General features: G+C 40.1%; 1 long non-coding RNA gene across 1 annotated transcript; it reads right to left on the minus strand.

The window, feature by feature from the left end:
- Positions 1–329: 329 nt before the first annotated feature.
- On the minus strand, positions 330–17,817 carry LOC140065676 (uncharacterized). Its single transcript, XR_011848017.1, has 3 exons — positions 17,703–17,817; positions 8,069–8,168; positions 330–2,301 (listed from the first exon to the last, which is right to left on the minus strand). It is a non-coding gene; the product is annotated as an uncharacterized lncRNA (long non-coding RNA).
- Positions 17,818–18,124: the final 307 nt, after the last annotated feature.

Genomic DNA, 18,124 nt, shown 5'->3' on the forward strand with positions numbered 1-18,124 from the left:
AAGTAGGTCCATGAATAAAAGAGCACTTCAGTGACAATGTGATGTACATCAAAGACTGGAATCCACAAGGCAGAAACCCGGGCAAACATTAGCAAAAATGTATTATATGTATATATATATTGTAGTGTAGTCTATTCAGAGTAAACAGTACTGTATTTTTATATAGTCACTTTATGTTTCACATAAATCTCCCATTATTGTGTTGCATTAGATTGCCTTCATACAGTATAAGTGCCCTCTTCAATTTTACACTCCATTATCTCATATTTTACGTTTATGCTACATCTAAGAGTTCAATAAAACATGATCCAAACATGTCAGTCCTTTAGTATATTACTTTATTGAGGCAGCAGCAAACATCAATTATTTAACAGAAAGTTTTACATATTTAAAAAGTTTAAACAGATCAATTTATTTTCAACTTCCCAGAATATCTGTTGCATAACTTTTTCACCTAAGGCTAGGTTCACACAAATTGTACTTTGGCGGTACAGTCTTGCCTTTGGCTAATCGACTGCAGTGGACACTATAGCAGCAAATTGTGTCTACATGCTGTATAAAAAATTGTAGGTTTTCACAGTGGCCTTCACCCTTTGGAGACCATTTTTACCAAATAAATCACATTTTTAATTAATCTTGTCATTACAAAATTCTGGTAAATTTATTGCAGTCCCTTATACCATATCCTTTGGAAATGTCATGCCTGTATGCCTTGGGGCAGACTTAAAAAGATTCCTGGGATGTTATAATTGTTAAAGGGAACCTGTCATCTGGATTTCACATTTAATGACAGGTTCTCATAGCCTTTTTAATACTCATTCCCAATTGACTTTTATATTTTACATTATTGGTTCCACTCACAAGGATGGAGGAAGAGGAGATGATTATACAGGGATACGGACGCCCAATAACTTGATGCAGTTTGATTGTAGGGAGCCAGGTATGTTTTTATCTGTTTTTAAATGTGAGTGGAGGCAGTAATGTTTATTATAAAAGAAGATTGGGAATTAGTATTAAACAGACAATTGTAACCTGTCATTAGGTGAAAATGTGAAGCCCTAAATATAGGTTCCCTGTTGGCAATTGATCAAGCACTACAACTTCTTCATTGCCAGACATAGAGGGGCTCATTTACTAAGGGCTCCGCGGCCGCACTTTCGTCGGGTTTCCCGACTTTTTCTGTTTTGCTCCGAATTCCGCAGGGATTTTGGCGCACGCGATCGGATTTCAGCACAATCGTGCCGGCTTTCATGCAACAGAAGTCGGGGTGCGTGGCCGATGGAAAACCTGACGGATTCAGAAAACCAGCGGAATATAAAAAACGAAGTGTGCCGCAAAATCAAGCAATCGCATGCATCGAGAAGAAAAAAGTGAACTCTGGCGGACTTCGGCGCAGCAGTGACACCTAGTGGACATCGGGTGCACGACCTTAGTGTATCGCCGGAGGACCCGAATCCTCTTCAGAGATCGCGACACTGGATCGCGATAGGACCAGGTAGGTAAATCTGCCCCAGAGTCGTCTGTACTATAGTAGCATGATATTACTAACAGCTCTGTTCCATTTACTTTAATGGGAGGACGCTGCAGGCTGGAGATACAATTACAAATATATTCCAACTTACATATAAATTCCACTTAAGCACAAACTTATAGAACCTTGTGTGTAACCCGGGGACTGCCTGTATATTAGGTTTGGCATAATACAAATAGAAAGCTATACCTGAATACCCTATATACCTTATCCCAGACTACTGAATAGATGGTTGCAGCAATAATAATCCACTAAACTGGACTTAAGCACCACCCAGGGAAAGGGAAGATATTGTTGTCTACATAAACTGATGTCATTGTAAAAATCAGTGTTAATTTATTTGGGGTAATGACAACATGGCACACAAATATACAAGAGACATTGATCCCTGGTGTACAGGTGTATTTAGACCCCAAAAAGTTACCTTATAATCGAATAAACTAAAGTTATATTTCAAATACTTGTATTTTGCCCATATGGGTGATGACAATATATACCGGTATATGCATTCATTTTCTAAATATTACCTGTAGGTCCAAATCCATTGCTCTACAAAAAGATGGAAATTGTGTTTACCGCTGACATTTTAAGTCTTGGTTCTGCAGAACTTCTCTCTGTCTAAAATGTGCAGAACTTCTAGGGCGGTATATTTGCTGATTGCTAATTCAACGTCACAACAACCAGCTAAGACACTGCCAAAGAAACACTCACAGAAAGTAGAAAAACATCTGGATGTAGGCCAACCTTTGCGATGCTTTTCCAGAGTCACCCTTAAATAGAAAAATGAAATACCCATTGCTTTTGACCTTCACATAGTAACCAGAAGTGATTCACATCACATTGCGGTTTACAATGAAAGAATTGAAGATTGATAATTGTGAAAAAATGCACCATAAAAAGACAAAAACAACGTATAATGGAGAAAGTATGTTATATCAAATGACTTGGGAACTTATGGCAACAATTTGGGTCTGGAGGGAAAAATAAAACTACTATAATATGTAAAACATCATCTACATTGGTCAGGAGAGCAAGAGTAAAGGGCTTATTTTTGGATAACGTTGATGGCCCGTCTCTAAAACAGGGGTCCAATACCAGAAAGTCATGACCCATCTGGTTATTACAGCTGCAGTACCAAGCTAGGCCACAACCTCGTGCATGGCACATTACTGAAGGTCTCTTCATTCAGCTGGTGCTAAAAGTGCGACCATATCACAACCAGCATACGATAGACTGACTTCTGTGTTGAGTGTAAAACTATATCATAAATAGAGCATCCTATGTGTTATCATAGTAAATGATGCTCCACAACACACGGAATCATGCTATATTCTTTCTTTATCTAATTTACAGGTAGATATTTAGAACATACTGGGGGTCATTTACTAAGGCCCCGAATTGCGTTTTTCCGGCGGGTTAAACGAATTTTACCGATTTGCGCCGATTTTCCCTGAATTGCCCCGGGATTTTGGCGCACGCGATCGGATTGTGGCGCATCGGCGCCGGCATGCACGTGACGGAAATCGGGGGTGTGGCCATCGGAAACCCCGTCGGATTCGGAGAAACCACCGTATTTTTAAAAAAAAAATGTGTCACTTGACACGCGCTTACCTGCACCCGGCCTGGCTTGGTGAACTTCAGTGAACTCCGACCGAATTCAGCGCAGCAGCGACACCTAGTGAACCTAGGGGAACTACCTTAGTGAATCGCCGGAAGACCCGAATCCTCCACACAGAACGCGCCGCTGGATCGCGAATGGACCGGGTAAGTAAATCAGCCCCAATGTATTATGCAACACACAATAGAGCCCATACAAGTCCATAATTAGACCACTCAATGGACTTCTATAGTATGTCCTCCTCTACCCCTGCTGTCAGAGGGGCTCTGATAAAACCCCCAGAGCACTTCAGGCTCATTAGCAGAATTTTAAAAGTTGATGTTAGAAGGAAGGCTGATGATACCGATCGTACCATTTGTAACATGTTCTATATGTTTATAAAGTAGATACAGAAAGAATTTTGCTTGATTCCATGTGTTTGGAGCATCATTTACGACACGTTGCTAGAATTGAGACCCACATTGATCATGCATTGATGACCTATCATATATTTTTTCAGAAAATCTCTTTAAGAGTAACTAAACCTTTGAAGCTATTTTTTGTATTTCAGTAATGAATAGTTCAGGTGATAATAATAAACTTTGTAATATAATTCATTAAAGGGGTTTTCCCACGAAGAGAAGTTAGGCCCTATCCACGGGAGACCTCCACTGATCAGCAAGATAGGCCCTATCCCGTTGATAGGTCCTAAGTTTTCTTTGTGGGAAAACCCCTTTAAGTAAAGCAGCTTCTCTGTGCCTTTTTTCTGATTCTTTCTCTGGCAGAGAGCAGTGTATCACTTCAGAGACATAAGGAGACTTATAATTAAGTCTTTCTATACATATACATTATTTCCCTTAAGGATTCATCTCTCTTAGAAGATTGGGCTATCCAGGGGTTGTCTGTATAGAGTCAAATCATTAGACACTTTATAGGATTCTTTATCTCTCAGCTGTCCGTGGATACAGGACAAAAAGCAGACTAAATGATTAAAGGAAATCAATAAAATCCATTATGATAAACCAGTGACACTAACTTATAGATCCAGGCACTGTGACTGTGGTCATCTTCATATGTTTGTTATTCATGACCTTCTTCCTTCTAAAATCAACTGTTAAAATTATGCTAATAAGCCAGAAGAGCACTTCAGTTCAGTTTGCATAATTTTAGAAGTTGATTTTAGTAGGAAGGAGGCCATGGACAACAAATATATGAATATTACCACAGTTACAGTGTCTGGATCTATGAGTTAAGTGTCCCTGGTTTGATTTTAATGGTAGATTTCCTTTAAATAAGGAGGAGAGGCAGAGGAAAAAGAAGGACACAAGTACACATTTATTTAATAAAGTATATTATAAAATGTACTATTATCATCCAGATCTATAAAATGTAGATCTATAAAATTTTGTCCAAAGTTTAGTTACACTGTAAATCAAGTAACAATACTTCATGTGTTACATATGATCTGCATTGACTGCTTTACAACCTGTGTCAAGTCATCAAGTGGAACGTAGACTGCAGTGAATTGCAGCTTGTATTCTAATGCTCTAGAAGGCAAAGTACTGAAAGGGAGTCATTTCAATAATAACAATTAGCGCTATTTTTGACATTCCTTTATAAGCTCCCCTGAGACAATGGCAATGATTGATTTTCTATACCTGCAGTTTTGGTGTAACTGGAAATATTGTTGTTTCTTTTAATAGTTGTCATTACAGATTATTCATGGCTTAGCTCTCCACCCACATACTCACCCTGTCGTTACCTAAAGGAGGATGTTATTGCTGTTTCTGTACATTCAGTGTCAGCAATGAGGTTAAAGTGTCCCAATTGCTTAAAGGAAACCTACCACCACGGATCTACCTATTAAGGTAGATCTGGTGGTAGGTGCCACTAATGTATGTAAGAATAGCCCTTTTATTGGCTAATCCTTTAGTCCCCTTTATCTTTTTTAATCTTTAATTGTAGTAATGTGCTAATTTATCAAAGAGGCTATTGGGGTGTGGAGTAGTCGGAGTTCAGGCTACATGGCGCAGCTACTCCATGCCCCAGTAGCCTCCTTGATCCTCCTGCGTAATGCTGCGTACCTTAGTCCACGAAGCCGGCGTTCTGCGCATGCGCAGTAGCTCCAGCTTTAGACCCGAGACCACGCAGCCGGTGGCCTGTGTTCTGGACATGCGCAGAACGCCGGCCTCACAGATAAGGGCGCACAGCTTCTGGGTCGGAGGATCAAGGAGGCTACGTGCCATGTAGCCTCAGCTTCGGCTACTCCACACCCCAGTAGCCTCTTTGGTAAATTAGCATATTACCACAATTAAAGATGAAAAAAGATAAAGGGGACTAAAGGATTAGCCCTTCAAAGGGCTATCCTTACATACATTAGAGGCACCTACCAGCAGATCTACCTTAATAGGTAGATACATGGAGGTAGGTTTCCTTTAACACTTTATAACACATTTAAAGGACATCTACCACCAGGATGAAGTATTGTAGACCCAGCACACTGACATACTGGTGTGTGCCCACTCTGGCAGGATCTGCTTGTCTTTTAGCTTATTGTGCCCTAGTATTTACACAAGAAGGGTTTTAAAGTTATATAAATGAGTTTGGCCATACACACTGCCTCACTACTCTAGTAGTACCTTACAGTATCTACCGTGAGGACAAAGGATCAGCCATGTTGAAATTAATCATGCTCAATCATCCATGCACCTGATCTGACAACCAGCACCCACTATATATGTAATTAACCAGTCTTGACCAAATGGGTTGGTTTGTTTTTATGTGTATGAGTATTTAACATGTAGTAATGGGTCTCAAGAGCTTGTATGAGTATATGTTCCATGAAATACCTTGTTCTGCCATATGGCACCCATATACTATGGCGATATCCTATAAGTGACCTCTGGAAATATGGCCATATCCTCTAATCTATGTGTCCCTCTGAATGAAATTAATAGCTCCAGACTACTGCCTTATTGTCAGACATGTAGATGGTTCATATTGTGAAAAAATATAATGAATGTGCCTTTTGTGAAGACATTACAGAGAACCATGCAGTTCTACATATTGTCCTAAGTGCAGGGAGCATGGTATACAGCAGGGGGAGCTGAGCAGATTATACATATGGGGACATTCAGGCACAGAGAGCATGATACAGAGTAGCAAAACTGAGCAGATTATAACTAGAGTCCTAACTGCAGATAGAATGTTATAGAGCAGCGGTGTTGGTCAAACTATAACCAGTGTCTGATCTTCAGGTATTTTGTTATAGAATTTGTGCATGTTCAACAAGCCTTAATACGGTATGTGTGGATATTTTACAGAAGTAAATAAAATGTATTGAAGCATTTACAGAGCTGGATCGCGTCTTCTGATTATTTCTTCTGCGGTTACACATAGATCACGCGTGGATCCAAGCTGCAAGTGAACATGGAAATCGGCTGTCTTGGGTGAGCTGATCAGAGTCCTACCTCTTTATTTTGCTCAGCTTGTTATAGAGCAGGGGAAACTGATCAGATTGATATATAGCTAATACAACTGCATTCATGTAAATCTTTATTTGGCAGTAGTTGTAAATACACAAAATCTGTGAGTCACTTGGTAGAACCACCCAATGGACTCCTAAGCCCAGAATGAGATGAAATGTAAAAATGCAAATAAAGTTTTATAAAGTTATGTATATAGATAAGTATGTTTAAATGGACGGGGTATAATATAAAGGAATATAATGTTCCCACATCTGAGTAACTACATCCAATATACTGTATATATTGGGTTTATAAATAAATTATATCAGGAAATAGCTAACAGATTTTTTTATGCTATATCTTCTTTTATGCTTATCCTTCTTACAGTCGGGACTTTATTTTCAATGTCACTCAATTTAAAGAAAATCATCAAAATCAAAAATAATAAACTAGGGATACTTACTCATAGATCCAGGCACTGTGAATGTGGTAACCTTCTTATATTTGCTATCCAGGGCCTCCTTCCTTCCAAAATAAACTGTTAAATTATGATAATAAGCCAGGAGGTATCCTGGGTGTGTTACCAGAGCCCCTCTGTGTTGTTGCTTCACAGACTGTTACACTGCACAGGAGCACTGTGTTCTGAAACTTCTTCTGCTGCAAAGAGATTACATCAGGCAAAGGAAGGGGAAGAGCTGGGAAAGCTGGGGAAAGGGGAAGACAGTGCAACAGCCTGTGAAGCTACAGCACGGAGGGGCTCTGGTAATGTCCCTCAGCCCTTCTGGCTCATTAGCATATTCTAGAAGGAAGTAGGCCATGGATTACAAATATAAGAAGACTAACACAGTCATCTATGAGAGTAAGTGCCCCTGGTTTACCATGCTGGATTTTGATGGTAGATTTCCTTTAAGCAAATTAACCATTCCATTCACAATTTACATTTTATGGTAGTTCAGAGATTATTTTTTTTTTACTTCTGTACTATATGTGCCCACCTCCTTATACTAATAGTAATTCATAGGAGTTTTAATAAGGCAGTAGTCTATGGAGCTATAGATCTCATTCAGAGGGACATATAGATTAGAGGATATCTCCATATCTCAAGAGGTCCCTTAGATATTGCAGGACCTTGACTCTATCACTTACCTAATGTAAGAATTTACAGGAGACTGTATATAATGTATTGAGTATAATCATACTGAAAATAGAGTAAACAATATATGCCAAATAGTATGATGATAACAGATTATGGTATATAATAATACAGTGTGTAGAGTAAAGTGTATAATGATAAAGCCTATAAATTGGGGGGGGGAGTAATGATATTGATAATGAAGTATAATGACAGTGAGAATAAAATATACAAAGTATAAAGTATAATGATACTAAGAATACAATGTTCTATATCAGTAATGATGATACACGAGGTTCATATTATATATCTAATTATATATATCATGTACACAAGCTTACCAGAGAGTGGTCTGTCAGGAAGTCTAGTTTGAATTCTACGGATCACTTGATCATCCATCACTTCCGAGCTTCATTAAGAGTAGATGTGGACGGTGCAGATCTGTGGATACAGCGAGAGATCAGAATCACAACCCTCATCATGCTATAACAACAGCTCCAGGATGTTTACCCGTAGGAAGATATGTTGCAGGGTCAATAACATACCTAGGACAATGACACATTTTAAGAGAAGCCTTCACGCCCAGGGTGTGCATCTTAGTCTTAATTGTTTCTATACTAAGAACTTAGGCTGAGTTTACCTCCCTTCCTTTATTTATGTGCTTAATATTCATGAATCATGTGTGGTTATTGTAGGATATATAGGACTAGCAATGCTGGAGTCACGTCTGGGGTACCTGCTGTATTGAGAATCTGTAATACAGCGCCTATAGACCACGTTAGGCCCACATTGTGGCACCTTGGACCTCCTCTTGTTCCTCAACATAATTTAGGGTGGGTGGTAACACTGCCCCCCGATGGTCTAGTGAAGCAAATGCAGGCCAGGAAGTTAATGGTCCAGATTTAGTAAAGATCCTGCACCAGTTTTCTGTCTTTGCCCGTTCTTTTCAGTGCAAACTGCTTGTACATGTATGTAAGAAGTGTCGCGTCTGCACTATTCTGCACTGAAAGGGGCGTTCCTGTGCACAGTAGGACTGTGTGCCACATTTATCAAGCAGTGTCCGACAGAATGGTGTCGCACGCCCTATGTTAAAGACGCACTAAACAAAAAGTTGGTGCACTTTGTCGGAGCAGCGCAGGGAGCGCCAGATTCATGCAAAACTGTTGTCTCAATTTATGAATCTATCGGGCACTGCACCCTGTACAGGCAAACTGAACATAGTGCAGATTGTACTTTTTTTGATAAATGTGGGCCAATATGTACTGTATATAACAATTTATTTAAAATACATTATAGTTTATATTCATCACTTTTTTTAGGCAGAATGGACAATAAATTTAACCTAGAAAAAGACATTTTGAACAAACACTAACAAACGAGGTACAGTGTGACTGCTATGTGAAACCAAACTAATAAAAATCTAATGACGTGTCAGCTTAGAAATCACATTAGAGACTTATCATGCCAGCAAGGTGCAGGGAACATTGTGAACTTCACCAGGACATTGCCCTGTAAAATATACTGCGTGATAAATCCCAAGGAGCTGACCGTCCGTTATCATGACGTTAGTTGTGGCTTTCTTCAGGATCGAAATGCCACGGCTTATGACTACATGTCAGGTCTTAGTGACATGATACATTTAATCGTGTATTCCCAGCTACTGTCACAAGTCAGTTAAGCAAAAAAAGTAGTACCTCAATCTTGTTAAAATTGCAAGCAAAGTGCTGAGAGCTGAGCAGGAGCAGATTGAGATGGCCATGAACCCTGGGCTATATAAAAATTCTGTTTCCCCACAAATCCAATTTTTTTTACCAAAAATTTCTTTGGTTAAAAAAAGAAGGGGAGGCCAATTTGTCAACTTTCAGTTCTACAGTTTAAGGATCTTTAGAGGACCTTTAAAGGCCCTGCAACACCCATATTATAATCCACTACTGGTATAGATTATTCCATTTTTTTTTGATGCACAAATTTTGTGGCACAGTTCCAATGCTATGGAAAGAAGAAACCTGTAGGAGTTTTATCATAACTAACATTTGTAGTATATGAATACCGGCAGTCCCCGAGTTATGTACAACATTGGTTCTATAGGTTTTTACTTAAGTTGAATTTGTATGCAAGTCACAACTGGTATAATTTATAATTGCAACTCCAGACAAAAAATTTTTTGTCCCACTGACAATTGGATTTTCAAAATTTTGTTCTGTCGTGTGAACAAAGATTATCAATAAAGCTTCATTAAAAACAACTGACAGCTGATCACTGCAGCCTGGGGCAAAATTAATAGTATCCAGAGCGCTTCAACAGAGGTCACAGGGGGCAGAGGGGTCCAGGAAGAGGAAGAGAGCTCTGACATGCACTGTGAGCTGTGAGGTCTTAGGCCTCTTGCACACTAGCGTTGCGTTTCACGTCCGGGTGCAATGCGTGAAAAACTGACGTTTTGGCTGCGTTTTTGTTCCATTTTTCCTTGGAGTAATTTGCGTTTTTGCGTTTTTCACGCGCGTGTTGTTAGCGTTGTTTTTGCGTTTTCGGCGCATTTTTGACGCGCGTTTCAATGGGAGACTCGAGCAGTTTTCAAAGGGACCATGGTTTGGGATTAAAATGTGTTATTTAATTGAAAAATAATGTCTTCTGATAATTTGCAAACATCTGCGATCTATTCTTCACTGTTCCGCGCGTATATTATCTCCCGACAATTTAGCAGATGTGAAGAACAGTGAAGAATAGAATAAAATCATTGTACACAGTGAACACAGTGAACACAGGATCATTTAAGATAAAAACACAGTGCAAAACACAGTGCAGAATAGATTACAGATGTTCGGCACATCTGCTTACTTGTCGGGAGATACGCGCGGAACGCCGCGAACAAAATAGCATGTGAAGAACAATATATATGTGTGTGAAGAACACATTGCAGATGTTTAAATACATCTGCAATGTATTCTTCACACATATATATTGTTCTTCACATGCTATTTTGTTCGCGCCGTTCCGCGCGTATCTCCCGACAAGTAAGCAGATGTGCCGAACATCTGTAATCTATTCTGCACTGTGTTCTGCACTGTGTTTTTATCTTAAATGATCCTGTGTTCACTGTGTTCACTGTTTTTATTCTATTCTTCACTGTTCTTCACTGTGTTTTATTAATTAAATGATCGTTCGCGAGCAGGGGAAATAATGTTATTCTGGTCACCTAGCAACCCTTACGTTTAAAACGCATTGCACTCGCATTGCACTTGCAATGATTGCGAGTGCAATGCGTTCTTGATGCATCTCCATAGACTTGAATGGGGTGTGAAAATTGCGCGTGACTCGCAAAAATAGAGCATGCTGCGATTTTGACGCGCGTGCAAACCAACGCAAGCACGCGCGTTCAAAACCACGCTAATGGAGAAAGACCCATTGAATACAATGGGACAGAGTGCAATGCGAGTTCTGAGCGTCAAATGCACGCGCAGAACTCGCGCGTGAAAAACGCCAGTGGAGAAGGGGCCTTAGGCTACATTCACACTACCGTATGGAGGACGTATATATGGCCGATATACATCCTCCATAGACGGCAATGGGCGCACGGCGCCCTACAGGAGCGGTACGGTGCGGTACGGTGCAGCACACGTGCGGCACCGTACCGCTCCGTACCCGGGAAAAAGATAGGACCTGTCCTATCTTTTCCCATAATACGGCGCCGTGCGCCATAACTTCCTATGGAAGTTGCCCGCTACGGTACGGTACGGGCGGGCTATGGCAGTGTGAATATAGCCTTATACATATAGGTGTGTGCCTTTCCTAATCAAGTCCAATCACACAGCTGGACTCCAATGAAGGAGTAGAACCATCTCAAGCAGGATCAGAAGGATATGAAAAGTATGAACGTTAAATATGTCACAACAAAAGGTCTGGATACTTATGACAATGTGACATTTCATTTTTTCTTCTTTAATAAATTAGCAATATACAATTGCTAATATACAATACATGGGGTGCAGAGTATATATTAATGAGCAATTGGCTGCAATGAAACACAGAGTGAAAAATTTAAAGGGGTCGGAATACTTTCCATACCCACTGTAGAAACAAACAAGCTTGTGTGTGTGCCGGGGGCATCATATAGCTGGGTACCGACTAATCCTCTAAAGGATGTCACGAGTGGTCCCGCGACCCTCGTCTCGGGTTGCAGGCTCACCCGTGACCCTCCGTGTGCCCCAGTGCCCTGCGGCATTCTCTTACCTTTCCCTGCTCCATGTGCAAGTCCCTGTCTCCTAGGGCGCACGTGTGCCGTTTATGCTCCTCCGCTGCCAGCCCTGACCTTTTGCTCTGCCTATGACCCTGAACCTCTGCTGCCTGTCTTGACCTCCTGCCTGCCCCCAACCACAAACTTGCCTTCCAACTCCTCGCCCTGGCTGCCCCCGCGGACAAAGTCGCACCTGTGGAATGACCTGGTGGTACCACATTGCAGCAAATCCAACCCGCTTTGTGGCGGGCTCTGGTGAAAACTGGGTACCACTTTGCCTCCAGTCCCAGGTGTCAGCTTGTGTCAACATCCACGGTGGTACAGAGGATCCACTACCTCTGGAGGCTGACAATGGAGAATGAATAAAATTGCATGTTCACCTCTTTTGTAGTATAGACATTATCAGACATTTATCATGGTGAGGTCCCAATAAGTTTGGGGGTCCACTATGCACAGTAAAATTAAGTTCTTACTATCTACCATGAAAAAGACTGAGCTAATATTTTTATGGCTGACTGCTACTGTGAGGAGTGGTGAAGAATGTTTGTAAAGTGTGCAGCCCAAAACAACACTGTGCTTATAAAGGAAGCCTTTGGTCACATCCTATAAATATCTCAAAGTTCCTAGAAAGAACAAATTATATCACTGGATATTTTTGTTGTGTATTTAGAACTATTAGCTTAGAGGAAATCTACCACCAGGATGAAGGATTGTAGATCAAGCACACAGACATACTGGTGTGTGTCCCCTGGCAGGATCTGCTCTTCTTTAAGCTTCCTATGCCCTTGTTTTTAAGAAAAAAAAAGCTTTAAAAATTATGCAAATGAGCCTGAGAGGCTCCATGCTCCTTTAACACCTATGGATATAATTTGCATAATTTTAAAAGCCTTTTTAAGTAAAAAGCAGGTTATAAGAAGCTAAAAGAAGAGCAGATCATGACAGTATATCAGTGTGCTTGGTTTACACTTATCCTTTAAGTGTAAGTGTTAAAATAAAAAAGGGTATCAATAAAAAAGGGTATACAGTATACTAGATATATATTTATATCTTATTCAATAATATTTTTTTAAGAAACATTTTCGAAAAGTAAATCCATTCATTCTTAATTGCTTCTTTCAATGATCTATTCTGCTATATGCTCAGTGACTATGCACATCTCCTTCCTTCATATGCTTCTATGTAATCTGACTCCGCACTAGGCTTCTGTCTTGTTTATAGCAAGATGGAATTTGGCAGAGTAAAAAAAGCGAATTAGGAAGAAAGGAGAACGAATAAGAGACAAAGTAATCTGAGAGAAATGAGAATTTTGATCTGGTAAGATAAATATAGACAACTTTTTGATTCAATTTTAGTGAACATTTAATTAAATACGATATTCCCAGCACAGTGCACACAGACCAAACTCTGTGAGTAGTCTCCTTTTGTTGAATGACAAGTCTATCAGGATCAAGCCATGTTTAATTCACTTAGCTGAACCGCTCATATTCTATTTATGGAGCTATTGATTATCAGGATGACGCTTGAGACATGTTTCTGGCTCTTCCCATCCTACTTTGGTTTTCTACTAAGCTGAGCTCGTTTTTACTCCTACTGCTAGCAACCTTTAGTTAAACTCAGCAATTACAGGGGATACTGTACAGTTTGTAATCTTTGTCATAAATCTGATTCCATATTTTGGGAATCAGAATGGCATTGAAAAAGGTTTTCAGAAACAATAGTATCTGGACTTACAATTTGGTCATTTATAGAAGATTAGAGGAGATTTGATATCTACCCCCCCCTCCAATTAGCGGACAGCATTTAGTGGGTATCCTGTCTCACTGCAGAAGCATCTCTTATTCATAAAACATAAGCCTGGACACCCTCTTTAATAGGGTATTCTCATGATAAGTATTTATGACACATCCATACAATATGTCATAGAGGAAAGAAAAAATCTGAGAACAGGGAAAAATATGTATGTATGTAGGGTGCTCACCAGATAAGGTTGTACGCTTCTCAAGGTACAGCTCTAGTATAGGTGTTTCAGTTAGTCCGTGAGTGTGGATAGTCTAGGTGCGCACACCAAGTGATGAATGGTCGGATTATGCTAAATCATAGATTATTTTATTAAACAGGTAAAATTAGGGTCAAACAAAGAGCCCCTTTTTCAATTGGAAATTTTTATGGCTTCTCGACTCCTGTCCTGCTTGTATCCAAAGAAAAAACGCGGTTACAAGCAGGACAGAGTCGAGGAGCAAGAAAAATTTCCACTTGATAATTGGGCCCTACATTTGACCTTGAAATACGATGTGGTTTTATCTATTAATAAAGTAACCTTTGATTTAGCATATTCTGACCATTCATCGCTTGGTGTATGCCCTTTTTTTGCACCTAGAATATGCTCTGGGACCTGTACTTATCTTGCTTGAGAATGCGAGTCCACTTACTGGACTTACTGCACATTTGTTAATGGGTAGAGTGGAAGATGCCACCACCAGATACCTCTGTGGTGGCTTATCTTCTGGTAGAACTGCAGCATTGAAATTCCGCAGGCCTCTTTTCAAGAAGCTGGAGACCCACAGTTGAGCAGACTGTTCCAGTATTTGTAGGACTTTCTTTGTACAAGAACCTGTAGCCTAACGATACAGATCCACTTATCATTAACATGCTGGAAGATTACGTCAAGCATAAACTATCTGCCAAACCTGGAATGCCCTTTTATGATAAGAAGTCATACCCAGTTAGCGCCATTCTCACAATACTTTCAACACTAGAAAGTATACATAAACTAGTAATCTTATCGCTTTACAACGTTGTTTGGAATAAAGGTGACTCTTTAAAGCAAACTACTTAAGATGCTATGTCAACAGAGTGGTCTAGAGAGCAGGCGGGAGACTGGTGAGCTAATGGGTTACAGTGAGAGGAGAGCACAGGCCTGTACTGTAACCTCAACATTTAATTAGGGAGATCCCATGAACAGGGGAAGATTTCCATGAGCTCATGTCAGTCAGAGGGAGGATGACTACTACTTTTCAAAGTTGAAATATGTACTTCTGACATGTACATTGATATCATCTCCAAGAACTGTCAAGACGAGACAGGATCTGAAAAGGTGGCGACTTCCAGGAATCAAGGTGCAGATTCCAGACTCCTGTAGATGGGCAGGGGGCGGCTCTTGTTTTCGGTAAGGGCTCCAGAAGGAAGTACAGTAGTTATATATTCAGTAGTTCATTGTCAGGAATAGTGTTACATGTTCAATTTTTGAACATAAAGGGGTTTTCCCATGAAAGAAAATTCAATCCCAAAATTGAAAAGAAAATCTCATTCCCCTAGTGATGCTAACACAATAAAGATCATTTTAACCCCTTACTTTACAATGTTACTCATTTTTATTGCTGTTTCAGCTACTATCACTTCCCATTATGAGCCATCTAGTTTTGTGGGGTGACAATGTAGTTACATTATCAGGGTACAGGTTTATATGCACTTTCATCTGGTTTCTGACATTATACTAGTTTCTGAAACATAGAGATGAGACAGATCAGAGATGCATGAGATGTCTAGTGCACACACAGCTCTGCTCCATCTCACAGATATGTGCCTTGTCTCCTTGTAGTTTGCAGCCTCTCTCTCTGCTCAAGATGTGCTGACAGGAAGTAATCAGAGAGTGTCTGAGCTCCGTGCAGGGGGTGTGGCTACAGCCACACAGCAGAGACAGACAGAAACTCAGCTCCACAATCTCACACAAAAATCCAAGATGGCCACCCCCGACCTTAAGTGAGAAGTTACTGAGTCGTATCTAAGGGAAACTGAAATTGTGTACAGCAGGACTGATAGAGACAGGCTGGACTTATATCTGTGAAATGCTGCATTTTTGTTAATAACAGTGAATTAGAGAATGTGTTCTTTTGTTATGCTGAGCACGTATAAGAAACTTGTCTTCGTGGGAATACCCCTTTAATAATCTATACTGTTACCACTAATGGGTATATCTAGGAGATGTTTTCTCACTTTTAAAGCCATCACCAGGATTAGATACGTGAATGTTACTGTATTGTCCAAAAATAGGAGCATATGCTTTGATTGTTTGTGTATGGAGTTAAAGCTTAGCCTTCTTTGCTTCAATGGGACTAAGCTGCAATACCAAGTACAACCAATGGACAAGTGTGGCGCTGTTACTGTACCCTACATAACTGTCACTATGTAATACAGCTTTATGCATCAATGATATTATTGGACCATGAATATATAACTGTACTTAGTCCAGGCCTGGTAATTCTTATCCCCCACTTAAACTTACTATATCATTGTCTTAGCCATCTTCTTATTTCCTTTATCCCTTTTACAGCTTGCATACTATTTTCAATCGCCTGCAACCTCATAGACGTCATCAATTTTTTTCTACTCCATATTACATAATAACTAAAATTTTCCCAGGACTCATACCTGCATGTAAGTGTGCTTGATTTAGAATCCTTCATCTTGGTAGTATATTTCCTTTAAAGAAGTTGAGCCAATATAGGGGAAAATTGTGGGTCTGGCCACTGGTGCCCCCATGGACTAGGAAATTGCAGGTCTAAAGTTCCTTTTAGAAGTACTCCATCCCGAATTGAGTTTTGTACATGCTTGACCTTCAGTCCATTCCCTTCATGCTATATTCTGGAAGGCCCTTAGAAGTGTAGGAAGTGCAAGTTTAGCATTTCCATTCTGTTTGGGGTACTTTAAGAAACTTGAGTCCACCATTCTCCCTATTGTAGTGGTTCCAAGTGGTGGGACCTCTAGTGATCCGGCTCAGACACTTCTATTCTATAGCGGATATGTGTCTATTATGGCAAAACCCCATTACTGAAGGTAATTGATCAAGTACAGGCAGTAACTGTATACTTTATAATTGTAAACCCAGGCAAATTTTTTTTGTGACAATTGTAATTTAAAAAATGTTGGGTTGTCATAAGGACCAGGATTAACACTAAAGCTTAATTGCAGACACCATTGATAACTGTTACAGATGATCATTGTAGCCTGGGACTTTAGTAGAGCAATTTACCAACATCCAGAGGTCCGTTTGTAACTAGGGGTCGTTTGTAAGTCGGGTGTTCTTAAGTAGGGGGCCACCTGTATTGGCAGGTAAATAAAATTTCTCTAAAGTTGCTCTGCAAAAAGTCAGAGTTTTGTAACAATTGGAAAGTTAGAGAAAGTTTTGGAATTTCCTCTTTACTTAATATCAATCTTATCATTACTTGTGATACAATAGAAAGTTTTCAACAGGGGGAAAGAAGCAAATACATTCTCTGTAGCAGGTCTCCCCATAAAAGAAGAGGCTCCAGAATGGTGGACCCCCTTTATGAAAATAACTTCAAAGCCGATCATAATTTAGTTCTTCATAGTCTTACAAAACTACAGGCGGTCCCCTACTTAAGAACAGCTGACTTACATACAACCCCTAGTTACAAACGGACCTCTGGATTTTGGTAATTTACTGTACTTTAGTCCTAGGCTACAGCTATAACAGTTATCAATAGTGTCTGCAATGAAGTTTTATTGTTAATCCTGGTTCTTATGAGAATCCAACATTTTTAAAATCCAATTGTCACAGAGACCAAAAAAATTTTTAACTGGGGTTACAATAATAAAGTATACAGTTCCGACTTACATAGAAACTCAACTTAAGAACAAACCTACAGAACCTATCTTGTATGTAACCCAGGGACTGCCTGTACTTGTAACATGTTAAGTATCACATATATTAGTATGAACCTTACCTGGACCATAGGGAGTGACATATATGGGAAGCACCTGCTGGGATACCGGCTCCTTGTGTCACCTTTCACGTCCGGGCAAACAATGTTTTGTCAAGGCGACAGTGAGAACCTATATATAACCTAATTGTACACATCCAGGCAGGCATGTCACCTCGCTGCAGACCACACCTAAGCGAATGCTCGACACCCCTTGGTGAATAGTAAAGTCATCTGTGCTTCTGACTCAGCGCAACCCGAAAGAAAGCACTACCTGCTTATCTGCAGGTGCAGAGAGATAGATGCTCAATAAAACTAGTGAGACGCCAGTCCCTCCAAGCGGGCACCGCCACATGCATACCCCTGACCTATGACAAGACTATCACGCAGACTTTGTTTCATTTACGTCTCACCTACTTTCCATGATACTTTTTATATTAGGCTGC

The sequence above is a fragment of the Engystomops pustulosus genome, chromosome 6 (assembly GCF_040894005.1).
Source record: "Engystomops pustulosus chromosome 6, aEngPut4.maternal, whole genome shotgun sequence".
NCBI classification, from domain to species: domain Eukaryota; kingdom Metazoa; phylum Chordata; class Amphibia; order Anura; family Leptodactylidae; genus Engystomops; species Engystomops pustulosus.